General features: G+C 41.2%; 1 protein-coding gene across 5 annotated transcripts in view; it reads right to left on the bottom strand.

Moving 5' to 3' along the window:
• The window catches only part of CRACD (capping protein inhibiting regulator of actin dynamics), a 272,837-nt gene extending 258,975 nt beyond the window's left edge, over window positions 1-13,862 (bottom strand). For all 5 annotated transcript variants that reach the window (XM_047719362.1, XM_047719361.1, XM_047719366.1 and 2 more), the window contains exons 1-2: window positions 13,670-13,862; window positions 12,960-13,051 (exon numbers count right to left, since the gene is read on the bottom strand). The gene's annotated coding sequence lies outside the window, so the exon portion shown is untranslated. The remainder of the gene's footprint in view (window positions 1-12,959; window positions 13,052-13,669) is intronic.
• Window positions 13,863-26,538: the final 12,676 nt, after the last annotated feature.

Here is a 26,538-nt window from a genome sequence, read left to right as displayed (position 1 = left end):
TCTTTTTAAAAAAAAAAGGTTATTTTTGGGATCTGAAAATGCTCAAAATATGTTTCGTGGAAATTAATCGTAACTGCCTCTTCATTTTATGCCATTTCAGCTTATATAGGGTTTCATGGGAGTACTCTACTTTCTGACAGCAGGAGAAACCCTTATTACCTGTTATAACAAGTAATACTGAGTGAGGATGTAAGAAAGCAGAATCCTTGTGCCATTGCTGGTGGGATTTTAAAATGGTATGGTCATTATAGAGAACAGTATGGCACATCCTTAAAAAGTTAAACCATAGGATTCCAGCAATTGTACTCCAAGGTATATGCCCAGAAAAATAGAAAGCCACAGCAATGTCCATGGCAGTATTATTCATAATCCAAATGTCTATCAACAGATGAATGAATTTTTTAAGGTGTGCTATATATATACAATGTCATTTTATTCAGCCATAAAAAGGAATAAATGTCTGATATATGCTATAACATGGGTGAAACTTTAAAATATTAAACCAAGTGCAGTAAATCAGCCACAAAAGGACAAATATTCTGTGCCTCCATGAATAAAAAGTATCTAGGATAGGCAAAATCATGAGGCAGCAAGTAGAATCCAGGTTACCAGAGGATGGGGGGAAGGGTGGGAATGAGGAGTCACTGTTTGATAGGCACAGAGTTTCTGTTTGGGATAGTGAAAAAGTTCTGGAAATGAACAGTAGAGATGGCTGTATGACATTTTAAGTGAACTTAATACCAATGAACTATACACTTAAACTGGTTAAAATGGAGGGACACCTCGATGGCTCAGTCAGTTAAGCATGTGACTCTTGATTTCAGCTCAGGTGATGATCTTGGGGCTGTGAGACTGGTCACCTGGTGTCAGGATCTGCACTCAGAAGGGAATCTGCTTCTCTCCCTCTCCCTCTGCACCTCCCCCTGCTCTCAGAGAGCACACACTATTTCTCTTTCTCTAAAATGAATAAATAAATCTTTTTTCAAAAAGGTTAAAACGGTAAATTTTATGTTATATATATTTGCTATAATAAATATCTTTTTAAACATTTGAGAAAAAAACAAAAATATTGGAAATTCAAATATAATAATCACACACTAACGTGACCTGTTAGCGCTATGTCCAAACAGAATTCCCCTTCCTCTCTTCCTCCTTCCCTTCCTTCCTTCCTTCTTTCTTCTCTTCCTTAGGTTTTTCCTTCCTTCTTAGCTCTATACCAAAGAGCTAAACATTCTGAGGAAGACAGATGCATGAGGGAATTCTAATGAGAATTTCGTTTTAATAAAAAGATAAATCGTATTACAGCAGGGACTGGCAGAATGAGGTAATCTAAACCAGGGATTATAAACAAGCAACAGGCAGAACCAAAGACCCAGAAGGTACTTCTATCTTCAGTAAAAGGGAAAATGAAGAAAGAACAAAAATACATGTGCAAGCCCCAAGTTATAAATCATTCAGTTCTATAACAACGGCTTGTAATTATCTTAAAGGATAAGATGAGTTAAATAATTCAGGCAGGGCCAGTTTCACTGGCTGTGAAGTGCAGGGCAAAGACACAAAGCAACATAGCCTGCATTCCAGGCCAGCAGAGGTCGGGGGTCACACCTTACACCATCTCTAAAAGTACAGCCTCCCACCCTGGCTTCCCAACAGTGCAGACCTCATTTGTGGGAAATCAATTTAAAACTCTTCACGGTCCTCAATAAACAGTAAGTCCAGATTACCCAACCTAATATCTCATATAAAGAACAAGCCAGTTTTTATGCATACACCTCTGCCGATTCCTGAGCAACTATCTCACATCTCCAAGAAAAAGGTTATGGGCCAAACAAAAATGTTGGCATTCTTCAGCCTTTCACTTGATTTGACAAGGATCATTCCCACATCAAACTTGGAAGATGTCAAGATGGACCTAACTTATTAATGATTCTTTAAAAAAAAATTATAATGCCACTGTTATGATTATAACTGGCAGAAATGGTCTCCTAAGATGCATTCCAGCTCTAATTAAAACAGGGCTGTCCCAGAGCTCCCACTTAATTTTAATTTATATTAAAATAACTCAGAAGATCTATTCAATATACTGAACAGCCTCCTTAAATCTAGTTGGTTAAATGTTAGCATCTTCTCTTTCCATGAGCCGCAAGGTTTGAGATGGATAATGAGCGGAGGGAGAGAGGAGGCATCCAAATTACCAACACAAGTGGCATTTTTTCAGAACTCCGAAGAAACTGTTTTCTAAAATGAGATAATGCTGTACTTAGTCAAGCTATTTAAAAGATGGGAGTGCTAAAAAGATCCTGCCCATCAATAACCATATTGGTGGAACTAATCGAAACTGTAAGAACAACATCTATCTGGAAGCTGATTTTAATCAATGCTGAAGAGATTGAACTCCCGCAGCTTTTCACTTAATTATACCTATGATTTGAAAGCCGGAAGAGATGCCAAATATTCCCAGGGCTCTTCTACTTCAAAGTACTCTGGGCTATGCCATCCAGAAACAGCACGTTTCACTCCACTCACTCAACTTCACTTTAAAGCACTTGGGACATTATATTATATACTTTCATGTTTACTATTTATTGCCCCTCTCCCACCAGAAAATCGCCACCATTGCAAAGGGCCCTGTGTGTCTGCTCTTGTATCCCAGCACCAACAACAGCTCTTGGCACGGACCAAGCCCTTGGTAGCTACTGTATCTGTTTACTGACTGACTGGATAATTCTTGCCCAGTACCCTTTGATTTTATACATGAGATTATCTGAGGTCCAGAGGAGTGAAGTGACTTGTGCAAGGTCACCAGGCTAATTAGAAGGAAAGCTGCCCTTAGAAGCAGGCCTCTTAAATCCCAGTCATCCTTCCAAAGTCAATGCAATTATGCCACTCGTTGCTTTGGATTACTCTCCACTGCCTTAAAAAAAAAAAAAAAAAAAAAGTCAGCACTCCTTACCTTCTTCATAGCTCTCCAAATTTTGCCTGGCCCACTTTTCTAGTCCTGCCTCTGCCACTGCCTTCCACACCAGATGTTCCTACCACCTCGATATGCATGGCTTTCCAGCTTTCTTTCCACACCCCCTCTCCATCTGTCAAAATTCTCCCCATCCTTCAAGACCCAGCTCAAATATCACTTCCTCCATAAGCGACCTCCTTATCTTTCTTTTTTTTTTTTTAAGATTTTATTTAGTTATTTGACAGACAGAGATCACAAGTAGGCAGAGAGGCAGGCAGAGAGAGAGAGAAAGGGAAGCAGGCTCTCTGCTGAGCAGAGAGCCCGATGTGGGGCTCGATCCCAGGACCCTGAGACCATGACCTGAGCCGAAGGCAGAGGCTTAACCCACTGAGCCACCCAGGCGCCCCTATCTCCTTATCTTTCTTTATTTGATCCTTCTTCACCAGAATAATCACTTCTTCTTCTGAGTTCGCATAGCACTTTGATCTATCCTAGCACACTTTACAGTCTGCCTTGTGTTTCTTCCTCACTAGACTGTGAGTTCTTCATTTTTATATTCACTAGCAACTCCACACGGCCTGATATAAACAGCTGGATCAGGGGGAAAGGGAGGAACTAAGGGGAGGTGTACTCAATATGATTCCCCATACAACAACAGCCTCCCAACATCCCAACTGGCTGCCCCAATGACAAAGGAAACAAACTTAGCTGTTGCTAAAAATGAGAGGTGACATTAAACATGACAGCACATGAAATCAGCTAGTGAAATGCAGAGCATAAATTATAATACATTCGTTCTGCAACAATGTAAAAATGCTACATTCTTACGTTGGACTCTAAGACAAGGTTATGCATACACCTCTGCCGATTCCTGCGCAACTATCTCACATCTTTTTTTGCATTCAAGTGATCTGCACTCCTCCAACCTTTGTTCTTCTTGTGCTTTACCCATGGTACCCAGCACATGGTGTGTATTCAATACATGTCTGCTGCCATAAGATAAAGTGGGTTTCCGATGACTCAGGCTGGATGGAATTGGACGGTCACCATACTTGAAAAAAATTAATAAAAGGATACCCCATTTAAAATGAAGTCTTGAGACCAGTAGGGGGAGCTCACACACTCAACACTCCTGGTCAATTTCAAACACAAGGCAAAGGGCACAATGCTGGTGGTACTACTTTTACAATCCCAGCAGCCCAGCCAAAGAAAGGCAGTCACAGTTCCAGCAATTAGAAGCCCCTCCCAACTCGCCCTCACCTCTATAACTACAAAGAGCAGTCCTCCCCTTTGTTCTCCAGTCTCATCTATGGTTCTGCCATAGATGCCATGTCCCAGATTGCCATTCTCCGCTATTCCAAAATAAGCAAATCTTCTGCTGATAAAATAACTGGCAGTTTCATTTTTAAGTTAACACACTTTTCATTAAGCTTTATACCACAAGGCGCTGTTACTTATTTTCGCCTACTCAAGGGTAACCTTTAAGAGACTGCTATCTTGTTTTGTTTCTCTATACCCAGGACCAACCAGGTTTTTACAACAGACAAAAAGCACAGAAAACTGGTAATCAGGAAATATTATTATAAGCCAATCTTCTGGAAGTACTCATGTATCTTTTTTCAATCTTCACACCACCCCTACTTAGAAAGACAAATTCCTGGGGCACCTCGGTGGCTTAGTCCGTTAAGCAGCTGCCTTCGGCTCAGGTCATGATCCCAGCATTCTGGGATCGAGCACCATGTCAGGCTTTCTGCTCACAGGGAGCCTGCTTCTCTCTCTCGCTCTCCCCCTATTTGTGTTCTCTCTCAAATAAATACATAAAATCTTTTGTAAAAAGTTTAAAAAGGGGGCCCCTGGGTGGCTCAGTGGGTTAAGCCCCTGCCTTGGGCTCAGGTCATGATCTCAGGGTCCTCGGATCCAGCCCAGCATGGACTCTCTGCTCAGCAGGGGGCCTGCTTCTCCCTCTCCCTTCCTGCCTCTCTGCCTCCCTGTGATCTCTGTCTTTCAAATAAATAAATAAATAAAATCTTTACAAAAATTTTTTTTAAAAAGGTAAATTCCTGCACATTTCTAGCTAGTATGGATGATGAGATTAATTGAAGTGTCAGAGGTTGCCTGACAAAGTCATTGCTAACTAGTTGTCATTAGGTCACTGATAACAAACTGATAGTGTCTTAGAACTGTGTGGGCCAAAAAGAAAAACTAGATCTGAAGGTGCATAAAGTGAACATCTTTAAGATGTTCATTTGAGCTGCGCGTGCTTATTGAGAAAGCAAAAATCTCAACCAGAAATAACAAAGACAAAAATCTGGTCCTGAGGTTTTCTCCCTTTTTATTGTTGCCAATTCAAGACCATAACGTCCACTAAACTGGCAGAAAACCCACATTCAGGGACCATGGCTTTGCCCCAGCCAGCTCTGGCTAGTTCTTCCTCAACTGGCACATGAGGAGCATTCACGGTTAAGAGGATAACAGCTCATAGCTCTTTCTTCAGAACATAGGCTAAGTACGTAACGTCTCTTGACTTCAGCTCTTTTCCTTCCAGAAGGGATACAGCCTGAAAATCTTGCTGCTTTGTGCTCCAAGATTCATTCAAAACTATCCGACATTTTTGTAATAAGAAATACATATTAAAGTACCTCTTTAATGAGCTCCATCTTATTTATCCAAGTTACAGCTGTTAATGTCTGATATCTTAATGTGTTCTTCTCAGAAGCAAATAAAGCTGTAAGACCTCTGACCTATATAGGAAGCTAAAACGTAGTCCACACATCAACAGTACAAAGAAACTCTCCTTCCTACATATGCGCACACATACGCGCACACACACACACACACACACACACACAAATTGGCCTAACACCTAATATACAATGACTCAAGCACAACTCTTGCAACTTAATGATAATTGCCATGCGCTAAATGGTCCTCTAATGGTTCAAAGAGTTCCATCTTCCAGAGCACCTAACCTATTAGCAAGAAGAGATTACAGACAACAGAAAGAACTCAGCTCAGTTACTTAACCCCTGAACCTTAGCCTTCTCATCTGTAAAATGAAGGGCTGGTTTAGAACAGTGCTGCCCGGTAGAATGCAAGTCACAAACGTGAGCTACACGCGCAATTTTAAATTTTCTAGTAGGCACATTTAAAAAAGTAAAAAGAAACCAGTAAAATTAATTTTAATAATGTCTTATTCAAATTAACATAGCTAAAATATTATTTCAATGTACAGTCTCTTTTGAAATTATTATTATTATTTTTTTTAAAGATTTTATTTATTTATTTGACAGAGAGAGATCACAAGCAGGCAGAGAGGCAGGCAGAGAGACAGGAGGAAGCAGGCTCCCTGTTGAGCAGAGAGCCCGATGCGGGACTCGATCCCAGGACTCCGAGATCATGACCTGAGCCAAAGGCAGCGGCTTAACCCACTAAGCCACCCAGGCGCCCCTCTTTTGAAATTATTAATAAGGTATTTTACATTCTTTTTCCGTAACAAGTATTTGAAACCTACACCACACCCATTTGGACAAGCCACATTTCAAATAGTCAACAGCCACACGGAACCTATGTGACAGCACAAATCAGATGATCTTTGGTATTTCTCTCATTACTGGAAAGAATTTCAATGAAGGGAAGAAGAGATGCGCACATCATGGGAGACTCAGAAAAACTCTTAAGTGTTCCCCGTAAATTCAGTGAAGCTGGATCTGTAAACAACAGAGTAGGTGGTTTGATCTACTACTTCATACCTACCCTGTTCTCGCTACCATAGTCACCAACCTACAAACCTAAAGGGGGATTGAGAACGTTCAAGACAGTGTACAACTGCTTAATGAATGAGATGCCTAGAAAATCCTGACTAGGAAAAAACAACGGTTAAAATGAGACTTCGACAGAAAAGACAAAGAAAAATAATTGACGACCATGTTATCTTCTTACATGTTAAGGTAATGCTATGAAACACAATTTGCACATGCTTTGGGGATTGCTTTTCTAATTACTCAACATCCACTGTTCTAGAAAGAGTCATGCTGCTCCTCTCACACTGTCTTATTTACCAGTCCCTTTGTGATCAATGATCTGCCTCCGCCAGATGGCTAGTCTGGGTTAAGAGTACAATATGAGATCAGAGAACAAAGCAAAGCTAACTGGCCTTCCCAAGAATTGAACCTGTGACCCTGACCTCATTAACTCTAGAAAACAGTTAACCCATCACAAACATGCCTGGGCAGCTGCATCACTGAGTGCCAAAAAAGTCCACTGTGTCTGTCACAACAACACTCTGCTAGAGAAAAAGTCACTCTAAATTTATTAGCAACTTTTCGAAATGAAGAAAACCCTGCATGCATCATTAAAGCAGACTGGAATTCGCCACAAGCTTCCTAAGAACATCAGCTGTGGCCCCCACCTAAGAGCACAAAGGGCTTTGTCAAGGGGGTTCAGCGTACTGATATTTCTTTTTCCAAAAACAGTGATCAAGGGGACCATGGTCTTTCCTTTCTATGTCTCCGGTGTGAGGAAACCATGGGTTAACAATTATAAACAAGAATTTTCACAGATTAGGGGCGCCTGGATGGCTCAGTCGTTAAGCACCTGCCTTCAGCTCAAGTCATGATCCCAGGGTCCTAGAGTCGAGCCCCACATTGGGCTCCCTGCTCAGCGGGAAGCCTGCTTCTCCCTCTCCCACTCCCCCCTGCTTGTGCTCCCTCTCCCACTGTCTCTCTCTCTCTGTCAAATAAATAAAATCTTAAAAAAAAAAAAAAAAGAATTTTCACAGATTATATATTGAATCCAGCTTATCTCAGATTTAAATAATAACCAAATTTCTCTATTGCATCCCCTCCCTGCCTGTTCCCCTTTTTCACTCTTAGTGCCAGCCAATTCCTCATCAGGGAGCCAGTGGGCATCTGGGTGGATTGTTCTTACCCTCCCTGGTAAAAGCCCAACATCTTTTTAGTAAATTGTCCCTTCCTTTCTTGTTACTGGGAATAATTCCTCTGAGCAGCTGCTACCTGTTTTACATCTTAACAACCTGTCTCTAATGAGCTGAGTACTTACTTCTGATTTAAATATCTCCCAAAGTGTTTCAGGGATGCAGTTTCTGAATCTTTTCCTCAAACACTTAATATTTACTATAATACAAGTTTTAGAAGCAAGTTTATTGAAATTTCCCCTTAAGCCTTAAAATACGCTTTTGAAAAATTCTGCAAACATCTGAAAGAGCTGGTCAAGATTTTAAAATCTGATGGAAAATATTCCTGCTTTTCCTTTTCACATTTCAAATGGAATCACCTTTTCACATGCAAACTTATTATAATATAAAAGCTATTACACATGATTGGGCTGTTGGGCTTCTTAAATGTTTCTGATAACATGTAAATATAAGACAGTCAACATCTTTTAAAGGTTTTTACTTTGTATTTTTATTTCCACAAAGTTACTTAAGGATTTTTTTATTTTATGGACTAAGAGTTAATCATCTTGCGCTTCTCATGTATCTGTGGAAATCACACATATGTAAATCTAATAAATGCATGTGGCTCTGCCTTAAAGCCACTAGCACAAACATCTAAATTGATTGTGCTCTTATCGCTAAGAATTTTCACATTGAGAGTAACAGTACTATCATTTTATTGTACATCTAAAATTAATAACATTGCCTGTCAATTATACTTCAATAAAGAAAAGAATAATAGACAAAATGTAATGGTAGCCAAGGTTAATATCAAATTACAACAATGATTCAGCAGCTGGAACGTTTCTTGATGCTCATGGAAACTATACCAATTCACTCAGGGTCAAGTTTTAGACAAAAGCAATAAGCTAATAAATTAGCGTAAGATATAAGCTTACTAAATTTGTACAGATTTCATAAGTGGCAAAACAATTTTTTGAGGGCTAAAGGACGAAAGGCTAAGGACGAAATCTGATAGCCAACAATAAATAAAACAGTATATTCACTTTTATCTAATCTTAATAGAAAACAAAGACTGACGAACAGAAACACATGGATTTTCAAACCACATAAATAAACCATGAAACTGCTGTTCTTTGTCTAATGTATCATCATGATCTACACAAACTCTAATTTTAAAATTATCAAATTTGAAAAGACTCACCTTAATTCAACAAATAAACTGTTTAAACATACAGTTAAAAGTTTAAAGCTCCCTGAACAGAGACACCATAATGCAAAAACAGGAGGAATATTTCTATATCTTTAAGCACCTAGTAATCATCTCCTTTGTAAGAGATACTCATACAAGTTGACAGCAATAGGCAAACTAGACACTACAAGAGTCTGAATCTGTAAGATGTAAATGTGAAAAAAACAGTGAAATCTGCTTTTCCACTCTCATTTAAAAATCACCCCACCTTTGGCTCAGGTCATGGTCTCAGGGTCCTGGGATAGAGCCCTGCATCAGGCCCTCTGCTTGGCAGGGAGCCTGCTTCCCCGTCTCTCTCTGCCTGCTTGTGATCTTTCTCTGTCAAATAAATATATAAAGTCTTAAAAAAAAAATCACCTATTTGTAAATTCTAAGTACTATTTATAGAACATATTCCCTTAAAACATGCTTTCTTTCTGACAATAGTTTTAAAAGAGGAAATTCCCAAAAATCAAAAAATTAAAATTGAAATACTGCTAAAAATTTTAAGAAACACTTGCAAAGAACTGAAATACAAAAAATAAAAATAAAAAAAAATAATAGGGCAGTTAGTTGTGCTTCCTTACAAGTACTTTACAAAATAAATACTTTACTGCCCAGTGAGTTTGAGACAAATCAATATACTATAAAATACTTTTTGTGGCTCTTAAGTCTTCATTTTGTGCCTTAACAAAAGCTGGCATTCATTCATAATGAAGTCTTTTTATAGTTACACAGCTATTTCATGTCTCTTTTGAAGATATATTAAACCTTTGGGTGCTCAATAAAACTGACCAACTAATTGACTCTATCATAAAAACCTGAGAAGCTATTTCAAAATATTTACATCAAAGAACAGCCAAAGTCAAAATGAATTACCAGTCTACCCAATATCCTTTCTTACTTTACTAAGTTGAAAATTTGCTTCAAGTGGATCCTTTCAAAGAAAACTACAAAAGATGTACCACAAGGGGTAAATTCTTGATATTTGATAAAATTCAAATTTACATAAAAAGAATGACAGATCTACAGCAACCACTATGACAGAATACTGGAACAGGGTGAGACTACAGAGAACTCTGGAGTCACAGAGAACTCAGTGTAAATTCCTGCTTCATCTCTACTAACTTTATGACCCTGGGCAAGTTAATAAAACCTGAGTCTTAATCTCAATTATCAAATGGAAACACAGGGCCAAATTACAGGCTGTTGGGAGCCCTAAGTTAGATAACATATATAAAGAGACTGCTTAGTACAGTACCGAGATCATGATAAATGCTCAATAAATGACTGTAATTACTACAAAATATTTAAGAATCTATTTTCAGTGTAACTTAATATTCATTCCAAATGATGTAAATGACTAAAAGGAAAAATATAAAAATTCATTAAAGATTTTTCTTTCATTTAACCTGATCATCCCTTACATTAGTGCTTTTCAAACTTAAGGTCCTGCCCATTAATGAAATTTGAAATCATTTAGTGGTTCTTAACCAGAATTTTTAAATAAGGTAGAATAAAAATATAAGGATGCATTGCACATAGGAAGTTGAAGCACTGATCCATGAATTTCTTTTAAACGTATTTGTAATGTGTCTGTACACTGGATGGCAATATAAAATTTACCTCTTTCTGTGCCGAAAGAAAAATTAAAAGCCACTGCTTTAAGGGTGCCTGGGTAGCTTAATCAGTTTAACATCAGACTCGGTTTCGGCTGAGGTCACAATCTCGGGGTCATGAGATCGAACTGGACCCAGGGCTCCACCCTTGGCACAGAATGGGCTTGAGATTCTTTACCCCTCCTTCGCCTTCCCTCTGTGCTCCTCCCCCAACCCCTCGTACACTCTCTCTCTAAAATAATCAATAAAATCTTTTTTTAAATAAATAAATAAAAGCCATGGCTTTACATTACAATAATAAGAATAAAAATAATTAGTCGCCACCGAATGCTTAGTTTGTGCCACATGCACACTGTGCTATGCATGCACATGATTTCATTTGCTCATTCCCCAAACCCTATAATATAAGTACTATTACTTCCACCATTTTACAGATGAGGAAACTGAGACTCGGAGATATTTAGTCACTTGCCAGAGACGCAGTGCTAGCAACTTATTAATCCAGGGTTCAAATTCAGTCACCTGACTCTAGAATTCACACATTTAATCACTTCAGTTATTACTAGGTTGTAAAATATTAAGTTTTCCTTCTATACAAGTTATTCAATAGTTAGACTTTTTCATGAAGCCTAATTTGAGAGTATTTTCTGGAGTACAGTATTGCTTGAAAAAGGCAGTGTGATTCAGAGGTGAAAACACTAGGCATGAGATCCAGCTTCTGTCCCTGGCATTGCTGCTTCAGTGGCAAGGAGCTGGCAAGTCATTTAATCTTGCCCTCTCTGGATTTCCTCACCTACAAAACAGGAATGATGGTATCTGGCCAGCCTTCCCATAGGCCACTGTGAGAAAGTATATTTACACACCACAAATGAAATGCTTTAGCGTGCTACACAGTTATATGAGATGATCATTAATACCACCCAAGGAACCCCATTCTTCATAGAAACGTACATCAAAAATGATCAAAAAAGGAATGTCACAAGGCTTTCATAAACTCTATGTGGAAACACTGTCCCCAATTTTGACACACAGTAGGCCTTCAGTAATTGTTCATTAAACTAAAAGAAGCAAATGAATTCAATCTGTATGCATGTTTTATCAATTTGTGTTTTATTTCTCATTTCTTCGTTCTTTGCATAGTTATTTATTGAACACCTACTATAAGCCAAGTTAGAAATGCAGACTACAAAAAAAGACTATAACTGTCCCTTGCCCTAGAGAATTTCATATTAATTTCAATTAATTTTTGTAAAATACTTCTTCATCTAGCAATTATTAAATTCATCCAGCATTTCTTATAGTGCATTATACTTTAGAAAAACCTACACAGCTTTTGTTTTCTGCACCAAATGCCTGGGTATGTCAAGTCAGTATGACTATTTTCTTGACTCCAAATTTACTGCTAAGTACTAAATCTTTAGAGTGAAAGTTTCTCAATGTCAGAAGCAACTGTAAAAATAAGGTTTTGAAGAAAATACATTTTAATCCTGGAAAGGGGCAATCTAGTAGCATGATTTCTTTCCCTTCACATTTCTGAGTTGAAATAATCTATAGTGCAACCATATCACCTACAAAAGACGCATTTTTCAAAATGTTTCTTTAAAAAACCCTGCCTTTGAAATTTCTTTTCTTACAGGCAATTTTCTCTTGAATGTACTGAACTAGGATTCAGTTTTCTCACAGAATAAAGGAGGCAATAGTGAAGGTGTATTTCCTTTGTTGACATTTAAAAATTACTCGAAATTGATTCTTGTATTCAGATTCCTGAGTCACATACAATACCAAATAATTGTTAGCCATTTTCTGTATAATTCAACAACTAAGATAGGGATTTTTACACGTGACCACCGATTTACTGACAACTTAATGAACTGAAATTTGCTACAAGATATTTACTAAGAACCATTTACTAAAACTGCCTTATCCTTTGTATTCTAACCACTCCCTCTCCATCACCACCACCCCCAACATTCTCACTCCCTTACCTACACGAGATCAGTTTCCGGGCCATTATTCGTAAAACCGTATTAAAATTTCACAACACATGGTCGCAGTTACTAGATCCGCCCCCCCCCCCGCCCCAACTACTGAGTCAATGTGTCTTTATGTATACATTCGTTCTTAAAATCCAGAATTCAGAAAATATTACGATGCCTCTTTTCTGAGAACAACAAACATCAAATGTAAGCGTCTGTCCTTCTGTCTACTGATAACCGTGAATAAAAGCCATACCCCACCTACCGTATCCGTAGGGTTAGGAGGTCCAATCTCACCACTACAGACCTCTGCAAGAAATGACGGTTACAGGACCAGGAAAACCATCGCAAGAACGCCTGGGAGAAGATAAGGAAAACACATTTTACACCACAGGCAGCGTGCAGTCCCCCGGCTCCAACCCTTGGCAAACAGGGAGAACCTTTGTCTTGCCTCAGCCATCAGACTGGTGGCTCATCAGAATTGGGGCAACAAGAGTTTTGTGCGAAATGGCTTGGCAGAGGTTAAACAAAGCAATGCAGCTCCGGCGTGGGGAGAGGGCTGAGCGCGGTCAGAGTCTGAGATCCCAGACGGCGAGGTCTTGCTCTGCCCCCGCCGCAGCTGGGACGCGACCCCGGGACAGGATGCCGCCGCGCGGGTAGGAGAAAGGGAATTAGAAGGTCCCACGCTCTCGGCAAGTTCCCGGGGCGCAGCCGGTCCGCAGGTTCCCTCGCGTGAGACCCAAAGCGGAGCACACCCAGCGCCCGTTTCTCGGGGAGGGTCCGCACCGGACACGCGGGGACACCGCCCCAAAGTCCCCAGGCCCGCCACGCCGAGCCCACGCCCCCAGGGCCAGTGCAAGGTAGGGAATCTCGGGGCGTCACGGGGGCGCAGCCCGGGGGTTCGCGCGTGCAGCGGAGAAGCCCGCCGGCTGCCCCCATTGTCTGGCTCCGACCGCGGGCCGACAAGGCGCTCACCTGAGTCCCCGCGTGGCGCCGCGGCTGGCAGAGCGACTGGACGGCGACCGGCGGTCCCGCGCGGGCGGCGGACGCGAGTAAGCCGGCTGCTGCCCGGCAGCACCGGCAGCCTCCGCAGCAGCACCAGCAGCGCACCCGCCCCTCAGGCGGCCGCGGCCTCCATTGCTCTCCCCGCCGCCGCCACCGCGCGGCACTGCGCGCCCGGCCCCGCGCGCCGTGGTCACGTGTTCCGCCGGCGCTTCGGGCGCTCGGACCCGCGCCGCCGCCCCGCCCGGCTTCGCCCCGGACCGCCTGCCGCCGCCGCCCGCCCGGGGCGCCCAACTTCTCGCGCCTGCCAGGAAGGGCGCGCCTCCGACAGCCCCGCTACCTGGAGGTGTCCAGGCACCGCGAGCCGGCCGAGCGAAGGGCGTGGGGTTGACGCGAGCCTTCCCGGAGCTGCAGGGGATGGCTCGAGGGACCACCCAATGCCCGGGGTCTGAGGCTGCTGGGGTGGGCTCGCAGGAAGGCTCGCGTGGGGTGGCAACCCGGGAGCATCCGTCATCACCGCGGCAGGCAAAGCCGCCCCCTGGTACCTGGGCGAGCCAGAGACTAACGGGAGAGCCACCTGGTCTCCAGAGGGAGCTTCCCCCCGCAGAGCCCCCGCAGGGCGAGAGAGCCCTGGGACTCCTGGAAATCAAACTAGTTGAGAGATGCCCCGCAGAAATAGGCTCCACATCGCTTGGCTGAGCCTCTGTACATCAGAACAGGGTGACATGGACTTCGGACACTATTGTCCCCAGCCACGATGAAATTAAAAACTGAGTTTGATATTTTAAAGAAAATGTTTTAACTTTTCATTTTGTGGCCTAACTGGAAACACTGAGACTTTTCCTCCATACTTTTTGCTTTGACTGTTTAACTGGAACTCGGAAATCAGTTCTAGAAACTAGTGAGCTTTTCCTTCACCGTGCATGCAGAGATGCTTTATTTTTTTTTTTTAAGATTTTTATTTATTTATTTATTTATTTATTTATTTATTTAACAGAGAGCGATCACAAGTAGGCAGAGAGGCAGGCAGAGAGAGAGGGGGGAAGCAGGCTCCCTGCTGAGCAGAGAACCGGATGCGAGTATCCATCCCAGGACCCTGAGATCATGACCCCAGCCAAAGGAGCCAAACGCAGAGGCTTAACCCACTGAGCCACCTAGGCGCCCCCAAAGATGCAAAAAGTAATGCAGTATCGTTATTAGTCAGGAAATTGGGAACAAAATTGGGAACAAAAAAATCCTCTGTGACAAAAGATAGGTGGGGCTCCCTGCTCAACAGGGAACCTGCTTTTTTTTTTTCTCCCTCTGCCCTTCTCCCTTGCTAGGTGCTCTGTCTCTCTTTCTCTCTAATAAATAAATAAAATCTTTTTTAAAAGATGACAGGTAACCCTCAGAGATACTCAGTATTGAGCCAGATACCCCAATGCCAAAAACAGAACTAATAATTGGAATGCAAGTGCATGACTTCGAAGAATAAACTTTGTTACTGCGAGAACCTAGTGCATGTTGCTTTATCCAACTGGGTGGTTTTTTTTTTAATAAATATTTTAATTATCCGGAATAAAATATGGTTGTGTATTTTTGTGAATATAGGAAAAATTCAGTTGTTCAGTGCTTGTATATTTTAACTGATATCTGCTTTATTCCAAATAAACACAATGAAGAATTTTGCAAGAGGCTGAGCAAGTTCCTTCTGATTTAGAGAATCGCTATATTGTACACCTGAAACTAACACTGTATGTTAACTATACTGGAATAAAAAAAAAAATCTTTCTGATTTAATCTAGTAGCACTAGGAGTTCTCAGAGCCAAAAATTAAATCTGTGTAGCACATATAACTGAGATCTTTTTCTTGACATATTTAGTCTTGCCAACTACAGGAAAACATACTCTATAAAAATTCAAATTTACATTAAAGAAGTGTAGATCTACTATCTTTTCAATTTGCAGAGCAAGATACCCTGAATTATACAGCCTTCAAATATTGAAAGAGTTCTAGGGAATTTAATGCTCACAATAGAACTTTCTAGTTGGACTTTGTGTCTCACGGGCCTCAGAAATCAGAAGCTATCAGCACCACGTTTGACGGGTGCTGTTTTTTCCCTCACTTTTCAAACACATACCTGTGGGGCTGTAATAATAGTGTGACACAGCGAACTACGTATCAGCCCATTATTCCACTTTTGAAATAGCTGCCTTTCAGGGTGCCTGGTGGCTCAGTTGGTTAAGTGTCTGCCTTTGGCTCAAGTCATGATCTCAGGGTCCTGGAATGAAGTCTGTCATGGGGCTCCCTGCTTGGTGGGAACCTGCTTCTCCCACTTCTACTCTCCCTGCTTGTTCTCTCTCTCTGTGTCAAATAAATAAATAAATAAATAAATAAATAAATAAATAAATAAATAAATAAAAATAGCTACCTTTCAGTTAAGACTTAGATTTTCAGAGACCATAATATAATACAAAAGATGCAGACCATGAGGAATTTTTAAAATATTTAACCACTGAACTGCTGTATTGGGGGTGTGGAAAGGATGTGAGAAAGAGATTATATGGTTAAATCAGTAGTTCTCAATCCTGAGTAATTTTGCCTTCTAAGAGGCATTTGGCAGTGTCTGGAGACATTTCTGGTTGCCACAGCTGATTAGCAGGTGCCGCTACTGGCATCTAGTGGGTAGAGGCCAGAGATGCTGCTAACCATCTTGCAACGCACGGGACAGTCCCCACAACCAAGAATTATCTAGTCCAGAATGTCAATATTGCCAAGGTTAAGAGCCCCTCAGTTAGACCATGGACTTCCAAAGCCTCTTGATTCTGTTCTCCAGCACATCTGCTTGTCAATCCTTTCCCTGTATACTAACATCAAATTTTCTTAGTGCTTATTAAAGGAGTACAATAACAAAATCTTTCGCTGGGTGGAGAGGCTAATGAACTGAATTACAAAAAGTAATTGTGCAAACGTAAGTCATATGGATAATAAATAAAGACAAAAGATAGGGAAAGGGGCACCTGGGTGGCTCAGTGGGTTAAAGCCTCTGCCTTCAGCTCGGGTCGTGGTCCCAGGGTGCTGGGATCGAGCCCCGCGTCGGGCTCTCTGCTCAGCGGGGAGCCTGCTTCTACCTCTCTCTCTGCCTGCCTCTCTGCCTACTTGTGATCTCTGTCTGTCAAATAAATAAATAAAATCTTTAAAAAAAAAAAAGGGAAAAACTGGGGCACCTGGGTGGCTCAGTGGGTTAAAGCCTCTGCCTTCAGCTCGGGTCATGATCTCAGGGTCCTAGGATCAAGCCCTGCATAGGGCTCCCAGCTCAGTGGGGAGCCTGCTTCTCCCTCTCCCACTCTCCTGCTTGTGTTCCCTCTCTCTCTTGTCTCTCTCTCTGTCAAATAAATAAATAAAATCTTTTTTTTTTAAAAGGTAGGGAAAAGCTAAGGTAGTAGAAATATTGTGGTGTAAGAGGGTCTTAATTGTCCCTTGCCACTTTTTCAGAGCCCTCTTGTGTCTGTCCAACAGCCTTGATCTCCAAAGTGAGGAAATTGACATGTATCACCATTTTGAAAGTTTCTGTGAATCAGGCATAAGGTTACTAATTACCTCTGACCACTCCAGGGGATGAGCTGTTGTGAATATTCAGAATTTATTGCGAGTGAGGTGGGCTTGTTTAAATGGCTCAGAGGGCGGGATGAGAAATCAGAATGCTTATCCTATCCATTGTCCTGACTTCCTGTCTCTGTGCACGGATCTGTCATTCAACTTCATGTCATCCATGAAGTGACAGACACTTCATCAAATCTGTAAAATGGGGGTAACTGTTGTATCTCACATACCTAACATCTAAATTACAAAGTTATGACGCTATCTAAAAATAAAGTAGGGCTCCTGGGTGGCTCAGTGGGTTAAGCCACTGCCTTCGGCTCAGGTCATGATCTCAGGGTCCTGGGATCGAGCCCCGCATTGGGCTCTCTGCTCAGCAGGGAGCCTGCTTCCTCCTCTCTCTCTGCCTGCCTCTCTGCCGGCTTGTGATCTCTCTGTCAAATAAATAAATAAATAAATAAATATAAGGTAATAGGAGGGTATATTAGGCAAATACTAATAAAAAAAGAAAAAAAATCATATGGGACATCTGGATACCCAGATGCAGAAGAATGAAGCTGGATAACGATCTCACACTATTTGTAAAAATTAATTCAAAATGGGGGCGCCTGGGTGGCTCAGTGGGTTAAGCCGCTGCCTTCGGCTCAGGTCATGATCTCAGGGTCCTGGGATCAAGTCCCACTTTAGTCTTCATGCTCAGTGGGGAGCCTGCTTCCCCCTCTACCCCTCCACCCTGCTCTTGCTCTCTCTCTCACTTGCTCGCTCTATCTCAAATAATAAATAAAATCTTTAAAATAAAAAATAATAAAAATAAAGTATCAAGAGATGTGTACCCAACAAACAGAAAATATGCGTTCTGTACAAAACTATTGGGAATAGTCACAAAAACTGATCAAGTTTGAGGCCAAAAAACCCCAAACCTCAATAAATTTCAAAAACAAGATCCATGCAGCTCACATTCATTGATCAAAATACTATTGAATTTAAAATTTGTAACTACTATGTGAAAATTTTAAGGCTTCTTAAATTTTCCATAGGGGGAACCTGGGTGGTGCAGCTGGTTAAGTGTCCAACTGTTGGTTTCGGCTCAGGTCCTGATCTCAGGGTTATGAGGTCAAGCCCCCCACTGGACTCTGCACTCAGCATGGAGTCTGCTTGAGATTTTCTCTCCCTTTCTTCTGCCTCTCCTGCTCATGCTCTCTCTCTCAAATAAATAAATCAATCTTTAAAAAAATATGATAACCATATTTTCCTTCTTCACCCAGAACAGTCCTGACTTTTACCTATTGTCCTGACATAATATATATATTTCATTGCAAAAGTGTCCCAATTTGAATGATATACTATGTAGTGACCCCAGTTAAGAAATAATTCAGCACTGGGCGCCTGGGTGGCTCAGTTGGTTGAGCAACTGCCTTCGGCTCAGGTCATGATCCTGGACTTCCAGGATCGAGTCCCGCATCGGGCTCCCAGCTCCTTGGGGAGTCTGCTTCTCCCTCTGACCTTCTCCTCTCTCATGCTCTCTCTCACTCATTCTCCCTCAAATAAATAAATAAAAAATCTTAAAAAAAAAAAAAGAAATAATTCAGAACTGAAATTGGAATCTATTTAGAAAACAATGACAAATAAGGACTAAAAACCCTGTGGGGGTACAGCTTGATGTTCTCAAAGGAAATGTCATAGCTTTCAATGAATACATTAGAAAATAAGAAAGACTAAAAAGGAACTAAGTATATAATGCAAGAATGAAAACAAAAACAAAAAAAAGCAGAAATAAGGAAGAAATGAAAAAAGAAGTAAATGAAACAGAAAACAAATCAAGCAGTAGATTTGATAGACAAAATAAAAAGTTGATTCTTAGGGAAAAAACTGGGCAATCTCTGGTCAATCAGTGAAGACACACACATACACACACTTCACAAGAAAAGAGAAATTACGAAGGTATGGACTTTTAAAAAATCTAGATGAAACAGATTTTCCAGAAAAACTGAGTTACCAAAACTGACTTAAGAAGAGGGAGAATATCTGAATAGATCAATATTTGTTGAAAAAACTGAAAAGGTGGTCAAACGTTTTCCTCAAAAAAAGAGGCCTACCCAGGTGATTTCATGGGTCAGCTCTAACAAACTTTCAAGGAGCCAGCGATTCCCATGTAATGCAAAGAATTCCAGAGCATGGGAAAAGAGACACTTCGTAGCTCATTCTAGAAAGTCAACATAACCATGACATCAAAGCTAGACAATGTTGCTTTCACAGAAAAGGTGACTATGGGTCAGTGCCACTTACAAGCACCGATTTTTAAAAATCTGAATAAATACTAGAAAATTAAAAATGCATTAATCAGAATTCATATTGTACACTTAAAATTTGTTAATATGGTAAATTTTATGTATATTTTATGACAATCAAAGAGATTAATATTATAAAAGTGTCAGAAGATAATTTTCCACGGAACTCTTATTCTACCTCTGCCTCAGAGGCCCTGGCAGTTTTTGTTCCAGATTATCTTTTAGGGATGTTTGTTTAGCTTTGGAAGCTAGAGATAGTGTCACTCCAGACCAGGGGGCAGTTTTGTTTGCTGTCCAGTACAAAAAAGATAGTGTCAGGGCGTCTGGGTGGCTCAGTGGGTTAAAGACTCTGCCTTCGGCTCAGGTCGTGATCCCAGAGTCCTGGGATCGAGCCCCACATCAGGCTCTCTGCTAGGCGGGGAGCCTGTTTCCCCCTCTCTCTCTCCGCCTGCCTCTCTGCCTACTTGTGATCTGTCAAATAAATAAATAAAATCTTAAAAAAAAAATAAAAAAGATAGTGTCTCCCCCCAGGGCGATGGTTGGGCAGGTTTGCCTGAAGCCTCTTATAGAAGATGGAAGTTTCCTGAATTCTCATTCCTCTGCTGCTATATAAATCCACTCTATGTGCAGCATCCATCTAGGTCTACCGGGTGGTCCCTGTGGGATTTGGGGACACGAGGAATTGCAGTAAAACACTAGCTGCCTGCTGCGTGTGCGGAAATAAAGAGCTTTGTCTCAGACCCAGAAGTCTCGTGTCTTCTGCTGGCACTCATGAACCTGTGACAGGCTAACCTGCCAGGTTGTGAACAGGACAAGAATCTCAGACCATTCACGGTTCTTCACAGTTTGGGGAACAAGGATAGGACGTTGACAGGATGTGGCTACCTGGAAGAGAAAGGATGAGGTAAGGGAATATGAGGAGATGACACAGAACCTGGTAGTGACTATTCTCACCCAACAGTCCCCAACAGTCCTACAGTATTTCATTCAGTCCTGTACATGAATATTTAAAGTCTGAGCAATGAGAGGTGGGTTTGAAACAAGCTCACTGAATGGTGTTCTCCTCCTCAGGTGGGCGACGAGACGTCATCATGACACTGGAGCAGCAAAGCCCTGGGACCCCAGTTAGAAGGCAATACGACTTTGGCTGCTAGGTCAAGAGAGCTCCAAAGCTGAAATAAATGATGTCAGCAGGAAAGACACAGAATTTTGGTTTTGTTGAGCCTGAGCCACCATCAGCTCCTTGCCTTTGCCTGATGAAGAGAGCTGTTCTCGGTGCCCTCTGATCTCTCCCTCCTCTGTCCTGACCTCAGGAAAGTCCTGCTACCTTAAGGAATCAAATGACTGGGTCAAGGTCTCCTTGTTCCCATGGAAGACTAAAGGCCATACACACTCTGTACAAATATACTGAGACATTTCATGGAGGGGAGGGACTTAAATTTCTAAGCTCCCTTGGATATAGGCATCCTAGTCACGCTCCTACCTGGTCCAAAGGATGCTTAGGTTTAACACATGGGATTTGGATAGGGTTCTGAATGGGAAAGAAAAGCTAACATGACTTCTTAGTGAGACTTTTTGGTATAATTCAATGCACTGTTGTTACCTGCCCATCTGGATGAATAGTAGGGATTGAGGTGTTAAATACTCATATTCCCATCCCGTAAGTGTCAGAGGGGCTTATCCCAGTCACGGAAGAGCAGAAAGTGGAGATATGATTGTGGGACAAACTTGTTGCCATTTGTCACTAGCAGACAAGCCAGGATTTAGCATGGGTGCCTCTACCCTCTGATTTCACAGTTTTCCACCCGAAGAGGATATCCTGTTGCTTGGCAAGTCAGAAGCCTTCATTTCAAGGCCTCTGACTCTCTCACTTATACCAGCGGGGGTGGCTGATACCCCCCTACAAAATTCAGAGGCCTATCTGCCAAGTGAAATTTCTTGGGCAGATTCACAATGCTCAATTCCTCTGGCCCCTCAGGAAAAAGGGCTGTATCTCCAGCCATGCCCAACCAGAAAGGAAGTTGAGCATCTTGTGGGCCTTTTTGGGAACAGGCATTCTATTTGGTCCTTTATATCCGCTAATCCACAAATCAGCATTCTTTGAGAGGGGCCCAGCCAATAGCAATGAATGCTCTCTTTGTCCCTTACAAAGAGCCTACATTGCAGCCTGGCCAAAAAAAATCATATGGTCTGCCTGAATCAAGAAACTGCAGTGTCTGGCAATCCAACCTGCTTCTGTATCTGTCATCCCTATCCATGTGCTATGAGAACAGAAAAATTCACGTGGGTGTGGCTGTTCTACCATCTTGTCATGCCTAAGGCCAAACATGGACTCTGCCTTGTCTATGTACAAACACACAGACCAGCACAATCTTTTCTTTTTCTTTTTTTTTTTAGTACAGTCTTTTTTTTTTTTTTTAAGATTTTATTTATTTATTTGACAGAGAGAGATCACAAGCAGGCAGAGAGGCAGGCAGAGAGAGAGGAGGAAGCAGGCTCCCTGCCGAGCAGAGAGCCCGACGCGGGGCTCGATCCCAGGACCCTGAGATCATGACCCGAGCCGAAGGCAGCGGCTTAACCCACTGAGCCACCCAGGCGCCCCATTAGTACAGTCTTTTTAAAAATCTGACTGATGGAGGCGCCTGGGTGGCTCAGTGGGTTAAAGTCTCTGCCTTCGGCTCGGGTCATGATCCCAGGGTCCTAGGATCGAGCCCCACATCGGGCTCTCGGCTCCGCAGAGAGCCTGCTTCCTCCTCTCTCTTCCTGCCTGCCTCTCTTGCCTATTTGTAATCTCTGTCAAATAAATAAATAAAATCTTTAAAAAAAAAAAAATCTGACTGATGCAAATCCATAGGTTTTTCCTGACTGCTGACCAGACTTGGTTTATGCCATGTAGGCCTATCAAGGCTCCAACTTCTCAGTGACATGGCCCATATTTCCTAAGCAAACCAATGTAATGTTGATCCAAATCAAGTTTCAAAATAAACCCCAAATAGAGTGACCTGTGACTCTTAAGGTTATCTGTAAATGGGGGAGAGATGGTCATAATCTCTCTCTCTGTTGTAGTTAAGGCTCATCTATTTTTTGCCTCATCTATTGCCCCATTGATAATGATATCAGAGATTAGCAGACATTTATATTTTACTGTTTCTCAATTTCTTTTTTTGCTTTTTAAAATATTTTATTTATTTATGTAACAGAGAGATCACAAGTAGGCAGAGAGGCAGGCAGAGAGAGAGAAGGAAGCAGGCTCCCTGCCAAGCAGAGAGCCTGATCCAGGGCTCAATCCCAGGACCCTGAGATCATGATCTGAGCCGAAGGCCAAGGCTTTAACCCACTGAGCCACCCAGGCACCCCTGTTTCTCAATTTATCACATATTGTTTGAGTTCAGTTCTATATTATTTCTTGTACCAAGTTTCAGCATTTTCATGGATTTTATGTATTTCATACATTAGCACATAGCCATTCTTCATACTTTCATATTCTTGAACCTGACATATCTGTAATTATTTTCCTATTTTCATTCTGAATTTTGTATATTTTATATCAAGATAAGTCTTATTTCAAATAAAGTTTATTAATCAGTCCTTTTATAGACCCAAGTTTTGGCTTCTTCATCTCAACTTCTGTGGTTGATGTTATTGCTCTCTAACATTTTTTCTGTTCTTCATTATTTACTAATTTGAGGAGGGAGAGAGAGCAAGGGTTGCTGTTACCTTTTCCTAATCTCTTGAATTAAATCCTTGCTCGTGGGGCGCCTGGGTGGCTCAGTGGGTTAAAGCCTCGGCCTTCAGCTCAGGTCATGATCCCAGGGTCCTGGGATGGAGCCCCTCATCAGGCTCTCTGCTCGGCAGGGAGCCTGCTTCCCTTCCTCTCTCTCTCCCTACTTGTGATCTCTGTCTGTCAAATAAATGAATAAAATCTTTAAAAAAAATCCTTGCTCATTTGTTAATGATTTTTATTTCCTGATTAATATATTTAAGTTATAGTTTTCCTGTTCTACTTTGGCTGTGTCCCATAATTTTTATTTCAGTGGTTTTATTATTTACTCATCAGTCTTAAATTATTTGATTTTATGATTTTCATCTATATCAGAGGATAATTTAGAAAGACATTTTTTAGTTTCCAAACACAATGAAATTTATTCTATCCTTTTATTATTTTCTAATTTTACATACTATGGTCAAAGAAACTATATTATTTAATCCATCTGAATTTGAAGCATTCCCTTAAGGGCTAATATATGGTCTATTTTTTTTTTTTTTTATTTTACTTATCTATTTGACAGAGAGAGAAATCACAAGTGGGCAGAGAGGCAGGCAGAGAGTGGGGGGAAGCAGGCTCCCTGTTGAGCAGAGAGCCCAATCCGGGGCTCCATCTCAGGACCCTGAGATCATGACCTGAGCTGAAAGCAGAGGCTCAACCCACTGAGCCACCCAGGCGCCCATATGGTCTATTTTTAAATGGAAGAGATGTACTTGAAGAAAATGTGTATTCTGCTTGTTGGGTGTAAAATTTTATATACGTACATATACACATATAGTTGTATATTTGTAATGGCTGTATATGTTCTATTGTTGTTCTTGTTCACCAGTATGTAATACCCAGGTTTTTTCTTTTTTCTTTTCCCTAAAATTCTTTCTAGTCAGATAAGATTAGTACTCTAGTTTTCTCTTGGTTCCCATGTGCCTGGTGAATCTTTTCCTTTTATTTTCAAAATTTCCATGTGTTTTTATTTTAAACATCTCTCTCTTGTAGCTGACATAGAGTTTTTTAAATCCAAACTGACTCTGCCATTTAACTGAAGAAATTTATCCACTTACATTTATTGTGGCTACTCTTTAAAAAAATTTTTTTAAAAAATTTACTTATTTGACAGACAGAGATCACAAGTAGGCAGAGAGGCAGGCAGAGAGAAAGGAGGAGGCAGGCTCCCCACTGAGCAGAGCGCCTGAAGTGGGGCTCGATCCCAGGACCCAGAGCCGAAGGCAGAGGCTTTAACCCGCTGAGCCACCCAGAGGCTTTAACCCACTGAACCATCCAGGCGCCCCTATTGTGGCTACTCTTATATAAAGACTTACTTTTGCCATCTTGTTTCATATTTTCAAACATACTTTCTTTTTTTCTGTTTTCTTGCTTTCCACTGCAGGGATCATGTTTTCTTGTGCTGATTTAAATGTTAAATCACTTAACAGATTGTCTAAAAGTAAATTCACCTGTACTAGTTATATGTCCATAGGAAAGTCTTGCCTGTGCTCTCATCTATAAAATGAGAATAAAGAATATGATTGTTGTGGGAATTAAGTGAGTTAACATATGTAAAATTCTCAGCACCTGGGAAGAATAAAGTGCTAGGTGTTTACTGTTATATCATTATGATGATGGCTTTCAGGACTTATAGCTGTGTTATTTCACCCTGTTGATTTCTGAAACATTAGTATATGTATCTTCTCCCCCAAACACAAATATTTGACTTCTCATGTTCTTCCATCTAGCATGTTGTCATTATCCAGTTTTGGTCTGAATTGTTACAGATTTTCCTTCCTTCCCTACTTACCCCCTTCCTTCATTCCTTCCTTCTTTCTCTCTCTCCCCCACTTCTCTCCTTCCCCTCTCCTCCCTTCTTTCCTTTCCCCCCTTCTTTCCTTCTCCTCTTTCTTGTTTTGTCCTTCCCTCTTTTTTTGTTAGTACAATAGACTTCACCAACAATTCTTTTCCCTTTTCAGGTGAACTGTTTCTCTCTGGGGCTTTTAAAATTTCTTTCCTTGTCTTTAATATTGTATCTAAATGTGGGTTTTCCCCTTCTCTCCTTCTTGGCTTTTTCTGAACCTCTTTAATAAAGACCTCAGACTGTATCCTTTGATTTAGTGACATTTATTTCCATTATTTCTTAAAATAGTTTTTGCATTCCTAATATTTCTCTCTTCTAAGGATCATTATTACCTAGATGTTGGCACTCCGATACACATCTTCCATAATGAATTTCTTTTACATTTGCAATCTCTTTTTCTGATGCCTTCTGGAAGAAGTCCTTAATTTTATCTTCAAATACATTTATTTTAAAGCTCTATTTATCCCTAGTCCTTCCTCAAAGAAGGACAGAAGCAGTACCAAATAAGAACAAAATATAGCAAAAAGCACTAACTGGGAACATTATGTGTGAAAAAGGAAATAAACAACACATGGGGGTTTTTGGTACCTTGACAAAAATGGTTTGCAGTAATGGGAATTACTTTCCCATTATACCCACCTTTCCTTTCAAGAAGGAAAAGTTTAAAGAGGGGATGAAGTGAGTATAGATAACACCTTTTAAAAGATTTTTTTTTCCTCTAAAGGGTGCAAAAAATGGAATGGTTGGGTCTAGGAGGATTTTTTTTTTTTAAAGATTTTATTTATTTATTTGACAGACAGAGATCACAAGTAGGCAGAGAGGCAGGCAGAGAGAGAGGGAGAAGCAGGCTCCCTGCTGAGCAGAGAGCCCCCGATGCGGGGCTCCATCCCAGGACCCTGGGATCATGACCTGAGCCGAAGGCAGAGGCTTTAACCCACTGAGCCACCCAGGTGCCCGGGTCTAGGAGGATTTTAACATGGGAGATTCAAAACGGGAGTTTTGCATGCAAGTGTGAACAAGCCAATAGAGCAAAAATGGGACCCAGGAATGTGGGATTAATGAAGGAGTCTTTTGAGTAGTAGAAGGAATGAATACTGATCATGATTAGATAAAATAGCTAGAGGTAAAGATGGTTCATGTTATAACAGAACAGGAAGTTATAAAGATACGAATGCCTCCAAATCTATTGTTAATAGATTAGGAAGGGTGAGGAAGTTTCCTGTTTCCATTTTCTCAGTGAAAAAAGAAACAACCTGAGAGCAAGAAAGAGGGAGGACTGGAGGTCTGAGTATAGAGGAGGTGTGAAATGCTTGTTGAGGAGAGATTAAGTATGAATTGACCAGGAAAATGTGTACAGATCCT

Source organism: Lutra lutra, chromosome 2 (genome assembly GCF_902655055.1).
Source record: "Lutra lutra chromosome 2, mLutLut1.2, whole genome shotgun sequence".
Classification (NCBI taxonomy): domain Eukaryota; kingdom Metazoa; phylum Chordata; class Mammalia; order Carnivora; family Mustelidae; genus Lutra; species Lutra lutra.
The sequence above is the reverse complement of the archived record's forward strand: the minus strand, read 5'-3'. Positions and strand labels throughout refer to the sequence as shown.